At 40.5% G+C, this 14,308-nt stretch overlaps 1 protein-coding gene across 2 annotated transcripts in view; it reads left to right on the top strand.

Moving 5' to 3' along the window:
* LOC144003496 (tudor domain-containing protein 5-like) overlaps positions 1 to 14,308 on the top strand; it is a 148,044-nt gene that overhangs the window by 95,756 nt on the left and 37,980 nt on the right. For both annotated transcript variants that reach the window (XM_077499821.1, XM_077499820.1), the window contains one exon: positions 7,303 to 7,442. The gene's annotated coding sequence lies outside the window, so the exon portion shown is untranslated. The remainder of the gene's footprint in view (positions 1 to 7,302; positions 7,443 to 14,308) is intronic.

Raw genomic sequence — 14,308 nt, 5'->3', positions numbered from 1 at the left:
ATGTACTGTATGTCTTCAAGCCAATAGAAGATTACGAACAAAGAGAATTACACTGTGTATGTTTAAAACACTTTCAGTCCACTAGCTTAATGCTAATGCTAATTAGAATCTAACATATTTTACGGAGCTTTAGGTGCGCCATATGGATCTATTTTAAAACATTTTTATACATAACGTGCAACAGGTTATGAGGCACACTTTCTTTCTTTGTGAAGCATTATATGTTAAATAGTTATTCTAATTGTGTAGCTTCCGTGCTATTATGCTAGGTTAAAAAAAACAAAAACAAAAAAAAACATCGCCAGTCAACCTTGTGACCATTGGTTTTGTTTTGGCTAATGCTAAATGCTCTCTTGGTTGACTGTTCAACAGCTGTAAACAAGCAATGCACTCACCATTATCCAAACTTTTTTTTTTTGTTCTACCAAAAGATGGTTGTGCCGTTTCCTCGCTCCGGTCTCGTCTAGTAACACTGGAAAATATTCTGCCAGAAAAGCTCAGGTTGCGTTGGTCTGACTGCAGCAATAGACTAGCCGGACTACAAGAAGAAAGTAGTTCTAGTTGTGGTCTAACAAAAGCCTGCTAGCGATTAGATGAAAATGGGGGATTTATGGGCATTTTTTTGTGTATGTTGACGTTGCTCCCCGAGCTTCCGTGTTCAACCCTCGAGGGAGGCCATCCGAAAGGTCACACAGACGCGTTTTTGATTTGAGATTCTCTCTTCCAACATACTTCCTGCCTCTGACTTTTTCTTCACTTAATGAGGCGCCGCTGCTCGATACCTCTCACCTTTACCTTTCACCTTCTTTCATGTGTTTTTCTTTTTATTTATCTTCCACGCACTCCACATCCCCCCCAGGAAGGTGAAGTGAAGATTGCCTGTGTGAGTGTGCAGAACACAGTCAAGTGGTCTATCTGGCATAGCTTGTGTGTTTCCAAGTCCTTCAGATGTCAACATCAGCCCCAAATGCTTTTTTGTCAGCCTTTGGTCGAGCTCCATTCTGCTTTATCATTGTCATTTAATTAAATGAACCTCTTGACAAGTCAAGTTAAGGGAGAGGTTAGAATTAGAGCACTGGTTTTTCCAACTTTTTAGCACCGGGAACTGTCCAAGTGCCACCAGCATAAGCAACATTAATATCAACATAACAGTTTATGAAGGATACATGCAAATGTATCTTTTTTTTTTTTTTTGGGTAGCTTTTTCAAATCAAATTGTTTGTTGAGATAAATGTTTTTATGACAATGCTTCTTGTGACCTCACACATGACAAAAACCTTGTATAAAAAACTTAAACTAAGAATTAAAAAAATAATAAAGTTTGTCAAACTAATAACTCGAGATGAAAGGGGAAAAGGAACAACAATGTAGTAGCTGTGTTACTGTCTGCGACACAAGAAGTTAAAAAAAAAAAAAAACTCCGACATAAAAGAAGACAATGTTGCAACTTACGTCGTTCCTTTCATATGCCATCATGCCGCTGTGACTCCACAACAAAACACTGCTTGTAATTACGTGAATGTGGCAAGCTGACAAGTGTTGTTGTCACCGTGCGCTTTACCTGTCTGAAAACTGTGTGGGGTGACTTTAAAAAAAAAAAAAACATTGAATGTGTAACTTGATTTAATATGACTTCTAAAAGCTCATATGTGGCAGTAGTGATGGGCTGTTCGCTTGACAATAAGGAGGATTTTCACAAACGTAATGCGCTACACTTGGCAAAAAAAAAATTGGTGCAAAAAATGACCGTATGTGGTGCCATCATGCAACCATGGCTTCAACCTGCTCGTTCCATTTTCTTCTTTTCTTAATGTCTGCTTTGATTGCATCTTCCAGTCGCTGAAAGGCTGCTGGGCAACACATTTTTTAAGACTTTTTTTTTTTTTTTTTTTTTTTTTTCTTCCCATCCAGTTCCAACCCCAAAAAGCCAGCAAAATATAATGGGCATGAATGCTCCGTAATGGCCGCACTGATAATTTCTGCTTTTGCTTGCCTCTGGGGCTATCGAGAGATGCGTTTCTTTTTTTTATTTTATTTTTTTTATTTTGCTTTGTTTTCTTGCTCTCCGCTTGACAGAACAGAGATGCTATTACAAGCTGTCTGACACCTCTTCTTTGCCTTCTGCCGGAGATGCCTTGGCTGCCATCTGCTTGTTTTTAGAAAGGCGCAGCAAGAAAGAAATTCCAGATGATGTGCTCCGCGCCGTCCGTGATTCTGAGGAAATGCGATAGAAGAGATGATGGGGCAAGAGGGGGCTGGGGGGTGCTGGTCCCGGCAGGGTGAAGATTCACGGACATATGCCGTCTCCATCTTCCCTCTCCTCCTTTCAGGGGCCGAGAAGGCAGGCGAGGAGGACAACATGATTATGAACTCATAAGCTGCTTAATGCTGTCGTCAAATGAGAAGCGCCGGCTCGGCTCAATTTCCTGCGCGCCCGCCACCCCGACCGACCGCCAGCTCACGCCTGTGCCCCGTGTCGCCCCCGCACGCACACACGCGCGCCGTGATGGATTAAAGCGGCCGTCAGGGAAATGAAAGGTGGAGCCCACGTTGCTCACATCAACCTGACTAATTACACACTATAGTCCCATCCCTACGTGAGTGAGTGAGTGAGTGAGTTTTGCATGTGTGACAAAATTTGTGTATATTTTTCTGTGAGTGAGTGAGTGAGTGAGTGAGGTTTTGCATGTGTGCCAAAATTCTGTATGTTTTTGTGTGACAAAATTTGAGTGAGTGAGTTTTTTACACGTGTGCAAAAATGCGTGTACTTTGTTACGTGTGACAAACTTTAAGTGTGTGAGTGAATGTGAGTGAGTGAGTTTCTGGACGTGTGCCAAAATTTGTGTACGTTTTTGTGATAGAGTGAGTGAGTGAGTTTTTGCATGTGTGCCAAAATTTGAGTGAGTGAGTGAGTGAGTGAGTGAGTGGGTGGGTGAGTTTTAGAATGTGTGCCAAAATTTGTGTACGTTTTTGTGAGTGAGTGAGTTTTTGCATGTGTGCCAAAATTTGCATACGTTTTTGTGCATGACAGAATTTGAGTGAATGAGTGAGTGGGTGAGTTTTAGAATGTGTGCCAAAATTTGTGTACGTTTTTGTGAGTGAGTGAGCGAGTTTTTGCATGTGTGCCAAAATTTGCGTACGTTTTTGTGCATGACAGAATTTGAGTGAGTGAGTGAGTGAGTTTTAGAATGTGTGCCAAAATTTGTGTACGTTTTTGTGAGTGAGTGAGTTTTTGCATGTGTGCCAAAATTTGCATACGTTTTTGTGCATGACAGAATTTGAGTGAGTGAGTGAGTGAGTGAGTTTTTTGCATTTGTGCCAAAATGTGTGTACATTTTGGAGTGCGCCAAAATGTACGTTTTTGTGTGACAAATGTGAGTGAGTGCGTGCGTGGAATGACTTGGTATGTAGGTTTTGTGAACGTGTGTAGCACTCATATTGATCTATCCATCTATCACTTCTTTATCAATCAATAATGATTCACAATGATTGACTGATTGTGAGCAGAATATGACTTCTTTTTTTTTTAAGCATTCTTGGTTTCCTCCAACTATTTTCTCCATTTGTATGCTTCCAACATTGTGGGAAGAATTTGGCAAAGAGCCTTTTGTGTCCGACGCGAGGCCATAAAGGCACACTGGGTCCATCGTACGCCTCAGGGATCAACTGGAGATTAGCGCCAGTCTGGCCAACATCAGTTGAATTCCCAGAGAAAAGTGTTAAAAATTGATTTTTTTTTCTCAAGTGGATGCTTGTGGACTTAAACAGTAGTATCGCACATCTCAGCTGAGGTTTTAGTGGGGGAAAAAAGCAGTGTTCTGTGGAGCGAGTAATGAATGGCTAATACTGTTTTTTCCTGTCTTGCCTGTTGTGCTTTTTCCTCAGCTAATGGCTTATTTACTGTAGTTCACGTCCATGCTTTAGAATATCGTATAAAAGTGATTATTGGAGCTCAGCACTTGAGCGTGTAATGCATGTAAATCGCTTTCTGCAAACGGCTCCCTCCCAACCTCATTATTTGTGTTTGTGGCCGGATGTAAGTCATAAGATTTCTTGCGGTGGGTTGACTTCTTGCAATTTCGACAAGTTGCTATGGACAGCCTTTCCGTCCCAGGGCCGTGGAAACCTTCTGTTATGAACCTTTGCCAAGAACTAATGCACTTAAAAATATGTTTAAATATCGAGCCATGTCATACAAAAGTCTGTGATCAATGGTTACATTATGCTACATTAATATAGCTGTAGTTTTTATTAGTATTGTTATGATACCGTTTTTTGGCCCCCGATACCAATTCCGATACCCAGCTTTGCAGTATCGGCCGATACCGATACCCAAGGTTTTTTTTTCCTCAACATGAAAAAGCTGTCCTGCCATTGGTTCAGAGCATTCAAGGGCTGATAGGATATCTTAGATTGGCATGCAGTGAGCATGTCACACATCAGTGAAGGTCGTGCACGAGCAAGAGACAAGATGCTGCATCCAAAATCCTATATTAGCTTTGGAATTAATGGTATCGGCATGTTACTTGTGAGTAGTCACCGATACCGGTACCACTGTTTTAATGCAGTATCGGTGCCTCTGCCGATACCAGTATCGGAATCGAACAACACAAGTTTTTATTTAAACTTGCAATGTTGTGTAAAATCAGTTACACAGCCTTGAAGATTTATGTCATTTGCAAAGACTGAGAACTATGTACAAATCAACAATTGAGATGCAACATTCGCCAATTGCGTTTTCCTGAAACGGCATGTGAAGCTTTAGAGTACCTTGTTGTCATTTGCGAATTTGCTCCGTGTGAGCCTAAAATGATGAAAAATCACTCATTGTTTGCATCATGTGTTAAAAATACAGTACAAATATTGAATTCAACTCATCATTTATTGAACTGTCGATTACCACTTGACAATAGAACAAACAATATGCAGATTCTCTTGCTTTAAGTCACAAATTGATGACTAGGCCTGTTTTTTTCCAAGCACACACACGCTCTCACTGTGTGCGCTTGCAATCGACCTTATCCGACCAATTAAAGGGAACGCTTAGTTCCCAATCAATGGGTTAATGTTGGGGTGGGGAGGGCAGAACAAGGATAGAGGCGCATTTGTGCCCAAGTGTGAATGTCCTGGTGGAAGTTTCACAAACTAAATAGTTTGATATTATAAGCGATAGAAGATGGATGGATACATCATCATAAAAAAAATGTGTAGAATTGTATTAGATCAGAAATGGAGTGTGGCCTGTGTGGCGATAAAGCGTTCACTCCCACGCGCCATTAAGTGCAGCCAAGTGACGCTAAGACATGTTAACACATCAGAAAGAGGCTGTAATGAGGGTTTTTTTGTTGTTGTTTTTAACTCACTTTAGTCAGTCTACAAAGCAGTTAAAGACTCCTGGTGATAAAGTAGCAAGGAAGTGCAGGAATGGTCTCTTTGTGCAATGGTGCGCATAGTTTTTTGTGTCACTTGTGGGCACCAGTCGGACTTTAAAGTGTTGATCACACAGCGACTTTGCCTACAAAAATATATGAAAGCAGGTGTTCACCCTCCCTGAGGACCAAAATCTTTCTTCTCCTGCTCATTTTTCTCACTTCTGCGTTTATCTTTGATAAACAGATGCTTAAAAAATAAATCTAATTCCCATGAAGTTCCCAAAAAGAAAATTCTCTCGCCGTATGACGTGCGCACCAAAAACAAAGGGCAAAGTGTGCGTGAGTCAGCATATCAACTCACTGACGTATTTCCAATGCGGCAAAGGTGATTTAACTCTGCGGCAAACTGGTTCAACATGGCAGGAAGTTAAAAACAGACGTCTGTGCTGGCAACATGAACATCCTCACAATCTCCTTCTGTCATTTCAATTCTCAATATGCAACCTGCTCAATGAGGGATTACTCAGGTTGCCGCAATCCAATAAAACGTGTTTTTGTGCAGCGCCAGGAACAAAAAAACAGAAGAATGTGAAATTTTGTGTGTGCGTGCACGCAGGGTGCCACAGAGCTGTTAATTTCCGCCCGAGCGACAGAGGTGATGAATGTGGCGCTTGCTGTTTAATGAGGACCGTGGACTTGGATGACTTCCCTTTGTATCACTTGGTCACATTTCATGTTACCTGTGATTTTTTTTTTTTTTTATATATTTTTTTTCCAAATTCTCTGTAATAATAACACTCATCCGCTCTTTTTTTTTTTCCCCACTCAGTTGAGTCAATGCTCTCCAAACTTTGGAACATGCAGCATCAAGAGAGGGTTAGATGAGTCGTCCAGAATTTTTCGCTTTTGACGACAGAAGTTAAAATACATCTGCCTCACAGGGACCTCATTGTCATATTGCTAAACAAGTTGGCGGTTAATCTTATCATCAATAACCACATTATGCGGAGTCTAAATTGACCCTGTGCAGCCACGGGACTGTGCTTCTTCTGACACTGGTGCTTATTCAATGAGGTCTTTGAAGGGCACGGACTCCAATGCTGTATTTCAAAAGCAGTAGTCTACCTAAGCGGTTGGAAATTGTGGTTGCCAGTTGTTGTTTGCCATTTGCCAGCACGCCGCCATCCGCCTGTCACTGTCGCAGCCTCCCGTTTCCATGACGACCGCCACATCTCAACTTGGATCTTCAGGAGGAGTTCGAAGGAAAGCAATCTGGAAAGCGTTTAAGTTCATCTGATGCATTTATGCCAATGACAGATGACACGCACGCACTTGTTTTTGCGTCGCTTGTGCCGTGGCAACAGGTGTCAGATGTGTTCAGCGCCGCCCACTTCGTCTCATTTTTTTTGTGCTGCTTGTGCCACTTATGTCACCCGCCGCAATGAATGTGAGATGCTGTCAGAACACTTTATCTTTCCCTCCTTATCGCCGCGCTTTCCGCACTCACACATGCACACGGCATGGCTATCTGCCATCTCTCCGGCGGCCATTGCATGGTCCGCCTTGTCCGTCCTTATCTCCCTTTTTGTTTTTTTCCATATCGCTTTCCCCCTCCCGTCCATGACTGGCTTGCTTGGAGGCCCACCGTAGATTACGAGAGGAAGAAACCCCTTTTATATGTTTTATATGAATATACATTTATTATTATTATTATTATTTATATTGTTATATTTATATTACATTTTAAATTAATATGTATATGTAGGTATATGTATGTTGGAACATCTCTGGTCAAGTAATAGCAAAAGGTGGAGGTCTGAATCCGACTGCATGCATTTCCTTCACCGCTGTAGCCCTTTTGAATTATCACGTATTATTATTATCATCTTATTCATTCCTGCAGTTATCTTGACCTTTCTCTCCTTAACAGCTTTGCCACGTCCTCCTCCCCCTCGTAGCCCCCAAGGAGAGTCATCGGACGACCGCGGTGAGGTCACAGGGGTTCAGAGGTCACTCGGCGAAGACGTCCACATGCCCGTGTCAAAACACCAGCTGGTGTAACTATCTCAGGTAAGTGTTGTTTGCTTGGAAACTTTAAGAGGACTCTCATTAAAATCTGCACACGTCAACTTAGAAGTTTCATTTCTTTTTTTAAAGAATGAAATGAAAATTTTAAATTGAATTGAATTGTTCCATTGGGAAAAAAACATAAATTTCCAAAGTGCAAGTGCCCGCAGCAGCTCTAGTTCGGGCCCATGCAGCAACTGCTGCAAGGTTCCTGTCGTCATTATTTTACATGTATCCCACTGGACAAACTCAACCTGAAATATGACCTAGGAACCGTAAACATTTATACATAATTTCAAACTCTTCATAGAATATTATCATGAAAATAAATGGCTGACAGTTTATTTCAACTAAATGCCAATTTTCTACTTTTCTATGAGACATTTTTGACTGTGCTATCATTATAGTATGTGAGTTTGAAAATATTGTATTGGAAATTGCCATACATTTTAAACAAGCAATTTTGCTCATGAAAATTAACTGAAGTCGTGTAAGTCTTTGTCACTTGAAATGATTATTGAAGCAGACAAGGTTTAAATTGCAGCAGACTTGCATCAGCAGATTTCAGAGCATCTTGGAGTCTTGTGTTTCTTAAGACGCAGGTTTGGAGATCAACCCGCACCCTCCCCTTTTCCCCTTTAAAGGATAACCAAGTTAGAGAAAGCATTGAACATCTGATGCGAACGTCATGCTGCAAAATCCCCCGGCTGCTGTCTGTAGAATTTTGATGGCGAGCGTAGCAGGAAGTAATAGAGATAAATGCGGCGTGCCTGCGAATCCATCTCGCCGCTTCTTCACTCCGAGTCGGTGCATTGCCCCCATGAGCCGGGTTGAAATGGTTTCACACACATACACACAAAATTGTGTTTGTCCTCTTCTTTGCTGATTTTCTTGCGAAAGTACATATGCAGCGTCTAGCATTCCGCTTTGAGATGTTTCAAGTGCAAACTTGTGGCTGCAAACACGTATGAAAAGAGTATACAGGTACTCTACAGCCTGTCCATACTGATGTGTTTGCCAATATTGTCCGCTGACACCTTTTCAGTTAGCATGTTCCCACACGCGATGCAACGCCGCCTCCTCACCACCATGACATGCTCTTTTGGAATGATGAGTGTTCTGTGACTACATGTCTACAGTGACTACATTTGACTTTTTGATCTATTCCTCATTAAATTAATAACTGAAGAAGCAACCATGTAATCCAATAGAGTGCTGGCCAAGAATATTTGCGCCATATTTCCATTGAAATCAATCTTTAACACTCATTCACTCCCAATCATTTTCACAGAAGCAGTCCCGTTCGCTCCTGGCTGTTTTACTGAATTTTGACTGATTTTGCAAGGCCCACATAATATTGTGTTCTATTGCTATAATAACATGGAACCTATCAAAAGAAAGATAAAAGTATCTTCTTTCATCAGGAAAAAAAAGTATGTTTCTATCTGTTTCCTTTTTGCAGCAATTAGCATTAGAATATAGCTAAGTTTAATTGTTTTTCACAAATGTGTTAAGAAATGTGAGTAATTGAGCTTTTTTCAACATGGCCTTGGTTGATGTCCTTTGTTCTGCTGCCACCTGCTGGCCGTTTGTGTAATAACTATAATTTCTGCAACTGTTCTTTGCAGAGAAGCTGTATCAAAGCCTTCTGCATGCTCTAGCATAAAAAAAAAACAAAAAACAAAAAAAAATAAAAAAAAACGCATAAACACGTCTTTGGGACACTTACAACATTTAAAAAAAAAAAACCGTATTTACACGTTATTGGGAGCAAATGAGTTAAAAGTCAGAAGAAGGATTTTTTAATGGGCAAGAGTGGACTCAATACTAATCATAATACTGTTTAGACTAGTGGGGCTGCATAGAACATACTGTAAAAAAACATTTTGAGGTGGACTTCACCTTTCTTTTGCAACAAAGAATGATACATTTTGTCAAAGTGTGGTCAAACCAGCAGCAAAATCTCATTTTTTACTTCCAGGTAGGCTGCTAAGTCATCACTTCCAAATATGGTCACAGAGGAAACTGGTCATTTTGTGTTGCCGCATGACTCAGTCACAATTTCACACTGAGCGAGTGCAGTGTGAAAAGGGTTTTTGTCAGCTGCTCACCGGAGAGATGTCGCAAAACTGTCCATATGCTAGGGGTTGAACCGATTAGTCAACACACTGGCTTTATCATTCCGTATTGACAATAATAGCAATTCATGCAGACACCTTGACTTCCTCACAGACAGAATTTACAGAAATCTGTTACACAATTGGCAGCAAGGTCACTACAATCCATTATTGCAAAGCCTTCCCTCTTGTATTTTTCTGTAGTATTACAGAGAGTAGCGACATCTTATACAATTTCCAACTTCCGTAAAGAGTGATTGGATAGAAAAGTGAAAACATCCAAATCCACTTTCAAGCGTCTTCAGCTTGAACTTTCCACTTGAACTCAGCCTCAAAGCCACGTGGTCATTCTTGGGACGAATGGGAGTAGGGAACACGCCTCAATCCCCGCTGAATGTGGTTTGTGTTTAGTCATTGTTCAGCGACTGGAATGCTGCGTCGCTGCCTTGTTCAAAGAACCGAAAGGAGGTTGAGCCAGGCCAACTTTGGCTACGCTCTGCAAGCTAACTTAGCCCTCAGACCATTGCTATGTTTTAGGGGTGCTTCAGACTTGGTTGCAATTAAACACAGCTGTCCTGGCCTCTGGAAGCAAACAACGGCTTATCGTAGTTCCTCTTAACATTATTATGCACATGCACTTTGGTGAAGGAAGTTCCAGGAAGTGGTTTTGAAAGGCAAAAACGCTATTTTGCTAATGAATGCCACTTGCATATTCCAATGTTGTAGGTCACAAACTACTCCGTTATTTGATTATAATGCAGTTTTGTCCTCAGTGTTGACAGTAATGCATTACTTAGTATGTTATTCAGGTTTCCCCTTGTCTCCACTCAGAGGACAAAGTCAATATTCCTGCTGGGGTTTTTTTCCTCCCCTTTTCTGCATATGTTTACCCGGTTTGGCCATGCTCTTTAGTCCACGGTGTCTCTATTCTTTCATGTCAGTGGTTCTTAACCCAGGTTCGATCAAACCCCAGGAGTTCAGTGAGTCACTCTCAGGTGTTGAATTATTATTTTTTTTAAGTATTTCTTTTTTTCAATAAAGAAGGGTTTGTTGAATGTCAATAGGAAACTAGTTTGGTTCAGTACCTCCAACAAGATTAAGAACAACTGTTTCATCAAGTCGTATTTCGAAATTGTCGAAAAACATGTACCCAACACAAATCAAGCCTGAGGCATGAAGGAAAGAAAGAAGTCCAGACGGGCTAATGTGCTTTGCGTTGGGTCAGGCCCAATCAGGACTTGCTCCTGCGGCATGACAAACAAAAAGCACGGTGCCAGTTTGCGTTTGTTTGCACTTTAATAAAAACTTGATGCTGCGAAAATGCAGTGTTTGCAGAGCTTTCAGGATGGATTTCTGGTTTTTGGAAGAGAGAGCAAAGGGTAGAGCAGCAGCTCCTAATTTGGGGATTTCTGAAACCAAACTGGCTCACATAAACCATATGACGTTTGTCAATGTTGTAAATGATGTGATGTGATTAATGTAAGCTGTAATGTGTCTGAAAGGAAAAAATGAATAAACCAAACTAAACTAAACGTTCTAGCCTAATAATTAAAAAAAAAAAAAAAAACGTGTATAAAATGTAATTAATCACTACAAGCCCACCCCCCACCAAAATAATAACAAAAATTGTTGTAACATGTAAGAAAAATAGCTTGTATTCGGTCAAAATGCCTCAGTAAGCCGCAGTAGTATTCGTCATCCTTTGCAGAGGACAAACAATATAAGATATCCTTGTGAGTCTTGTCTCTGTCTACACGCTTGTGTGTTAAAACGCCGCCACACAGATATTTGTTAGCCGTTCTGTGGCATTTTTCATTATTTGTTAGCATTAAACTAAACTATGTGATTTTCACACTAGGTGTAATCCTCTCTCTTTATAGTGTTTTGTCTCTTTGTTTTGTTTTGTTTCAAGTCAGGTCACTTGTAGCTCACCACTATATTGGGAAGGTTTATACTTTATCCCTTGAATACGACTCCTTGGAATATGCGAAGGATTATTATGATTAGGGCCCTTGCCTCCATTGTTTGCTCCACTTCGGCATCACCTTCCTTTGCTCTGCTGCTGCGGCGAGCTTTCCGACGCTGAGGTTGGGCGAGACGTAGCGATTAGCCACGCTCCGCTGCTAATTGCGATTAGCGTTACTTAAAACCGTCTCATTTCATCTGTTGCTAATTAATTGAATTTCACGCATTATTTGACGAGCCAAGATGTCACATTGGTTTAAAAAAAAATCCAAGAGCTCGTGTCCGGAGTCATCCAATCATGTCGTGCCGGAACCTTTGCCTTGCTTTGTGTCTTTTCGGTTCCGTTTAAGTTACACGCTTCATCTTCATCAAATAAAAAAATGAAATGTATGAACTGATTTGACCTTAAAGCTCAGCAACAACCAAAGCCTTCTTCTGTCACATATCACACGCTATGAAAAGGATTCTTTCTTTGATATAGTAGGGCGTGATACCATCAGATTATCAGTTTATCCCGGTTCTAGACGTCAAATCTGCAATACAGAGAAGCTAGCTAATAAACGTTTTAAAGTAGTTTTAGTCTTCCCACACATTTTAGAAACTCAATGAAATGTATTAAAATTCTTAATATTCCTTAGTATGTGTTCTTGCTCGTGCAGATCTGAATATGACATATAAAACGAGATTTAAAGAAATGTTCAACCAAATCATGTAATCTAAAGAAAGTCCACTAGCTTAATGCTAATGCATTCTGCTATGCATTAACATAGACGTCATGGTAATTATTTAATAAAAATTCTTTTAAAAATGTTATATATTGATGGTTCTCTGTACATCTATTGGTCCATACTCATGACTCTTTTTTTTTTTTTTTTTTTTTTTTTTTTCCCTCTCTCGTTGAATAGTTCCCTTGAGAGCTGTTGCTGCCAAAATATATGGTCTGATATTATAAAACATAAAATGTTGATTAACAAGCTGCAGGGCCTACTAAAAAAAAAAAAAAAAAAAAAAAGCAAAAATATGTGGCCGAAGGGGCATGTTGTCCATTTCTTGTGCCTGGAAATCTAAGATGTGAGCCAACATCCGAATGCTGGCGAGGTTTTGACTTAGCAGGCATACAGGGCGTGCGCGAGTTCCCCTCCTTCCTCGCCCGCCAAATTCCTTTCACAAGCTTTTCCTTGCATGCCGTGCCTTATCCCCCAATGAAAGCCATCAAATCCACAGATTGGCACGTGGATCGAGAATTTTTAGAGGGCTAAATCGCTCTCCTTTGGAATTAGAGCCTTGCAAGGGGGAGGGGGCACCATGTTTGGCCAGTGGTGGGAATGTGCAAGAAAGTTGCTGTGGCGCGAACCTGATGTGATGTGAGGACCACCAGGTTAAAAAAAAAAAAAAAAACTTTCTCCTGGCGGCATCGCTAAGCACGACTTGTTGGCGCGCCTTTCGGCTGCCGCTCTCAGAGAGCCGTATAAGGTTAATCCGACTTAGTCTGCAGCCCAATCTAATGAGTTGGCCCGCTCGCCTACCCTGCGTCATTGCACGTTTAAGCTCCATACTGGGATACTCACACTGGGAATTGTAATGCACTGTGATTAGGAGAAGACTTATCATCATTTTGGGTTTCGTCGATCGACTCGAGAATCCAATTTCTGGAGAATCGCGCGTGAATGTATAAGAGCTGACACTGGACTGGAATGACGGTGAAATTTGGGAAATTTCTCATGGAAAATCCAGAAATAGGAAAACAGTCAGAATTAGCCCTGTAGCACCCTATAATGTAATAATTTCCTGAAAATGTAATAACGCCTGAAAATGTATCATATATATTATAAATTAGCCCGGAGTTTTTGCGGCAGAGCATTTCTAATCAAGTGGGCGGAGCTTACTTCGATTAACTCTCTGCAGAGTAGTTTTAACAATAAATATAACTCAGTCAAATAACTCCAACACTGACCTCCAATTAAATCAGACAGTGTTAAAAATACACTTTGAGGGTTGAACAATCAATAATGTGTTCTATGCGGCCCCATAAGTGTAATATTGCATTTGTGGACTATGAATTAAGCAATAAAATCCAAACGTTTTTATACATCTCAGGCGACGGCCATTTTGCAACTTGATGTTGACTGAAAACGACAACACAGGAAGCATCCAATCACAACTGGCGAACGTCGCATAACATGACAAACGCCTGAAAACAGGTGAGCCACGATTGGTCGTTAGCTGAGCCCTGAGCAACTGTGTTGTCATTTTCAGCCGACAGCAAGTGGCAAAAATGGCCACCAGAAATGGATGAAAACGGGTGGATTTTGCCACTTAATTCATATTTCACAATTACAATACAAATCAGAATGCCGTGTTTAGACTGTAACATATTGTAAAGATTTTTTTTTTTAAGTTTGTTTTTAACCAAGTACAATTTAAAAAAAAAAAAAAAAATGGAAAGGAGTTTTTTTTTTTTTTTTTTGTTGTTTTTGTTTTTTTTATTCTTTTAAACTATTTTTTTAAGAGGCCATTTTTAAATGTCAACTACAAACTTTTTTTGGGGGGGGTTGTTCGAGTTTTAATTCAGAAATGTGCAAATCTGGGAAAATTATGAAATATATGCAATAGTTTTCAAGAATGAGCTGAACAGTCAAAAGTTGGAATCTGTCGATAAATGTGACAAATAATTTCCAATCTGTGCTTTATTACCCGACGTCCTAAATCATGTTTGCAGCGTTTTCATCAGCAATGTTGCGTATTAAATGGCCGTGTTCCAGTCACCAGCAAGAATCACTTTCCTCA

This window comes from Festucalex cinctus, chromosome 16, assembly GCF_051991245.1.
Source record: "Festucalex cinctus isolate MCC-2025b chromosome 16, RoL_Fcin_1.0, whole genome shotgun sequence".
Lineage (NCBI taxonomy): Eukaryota > Metazoa > Chordata > Actinopteri > Syngnathiformes > Syngnathidae > Festucalex > Festucalex cinctus.
This window is presented reverse-complemented; position numbering and strand designations above follow the sequence as displayed.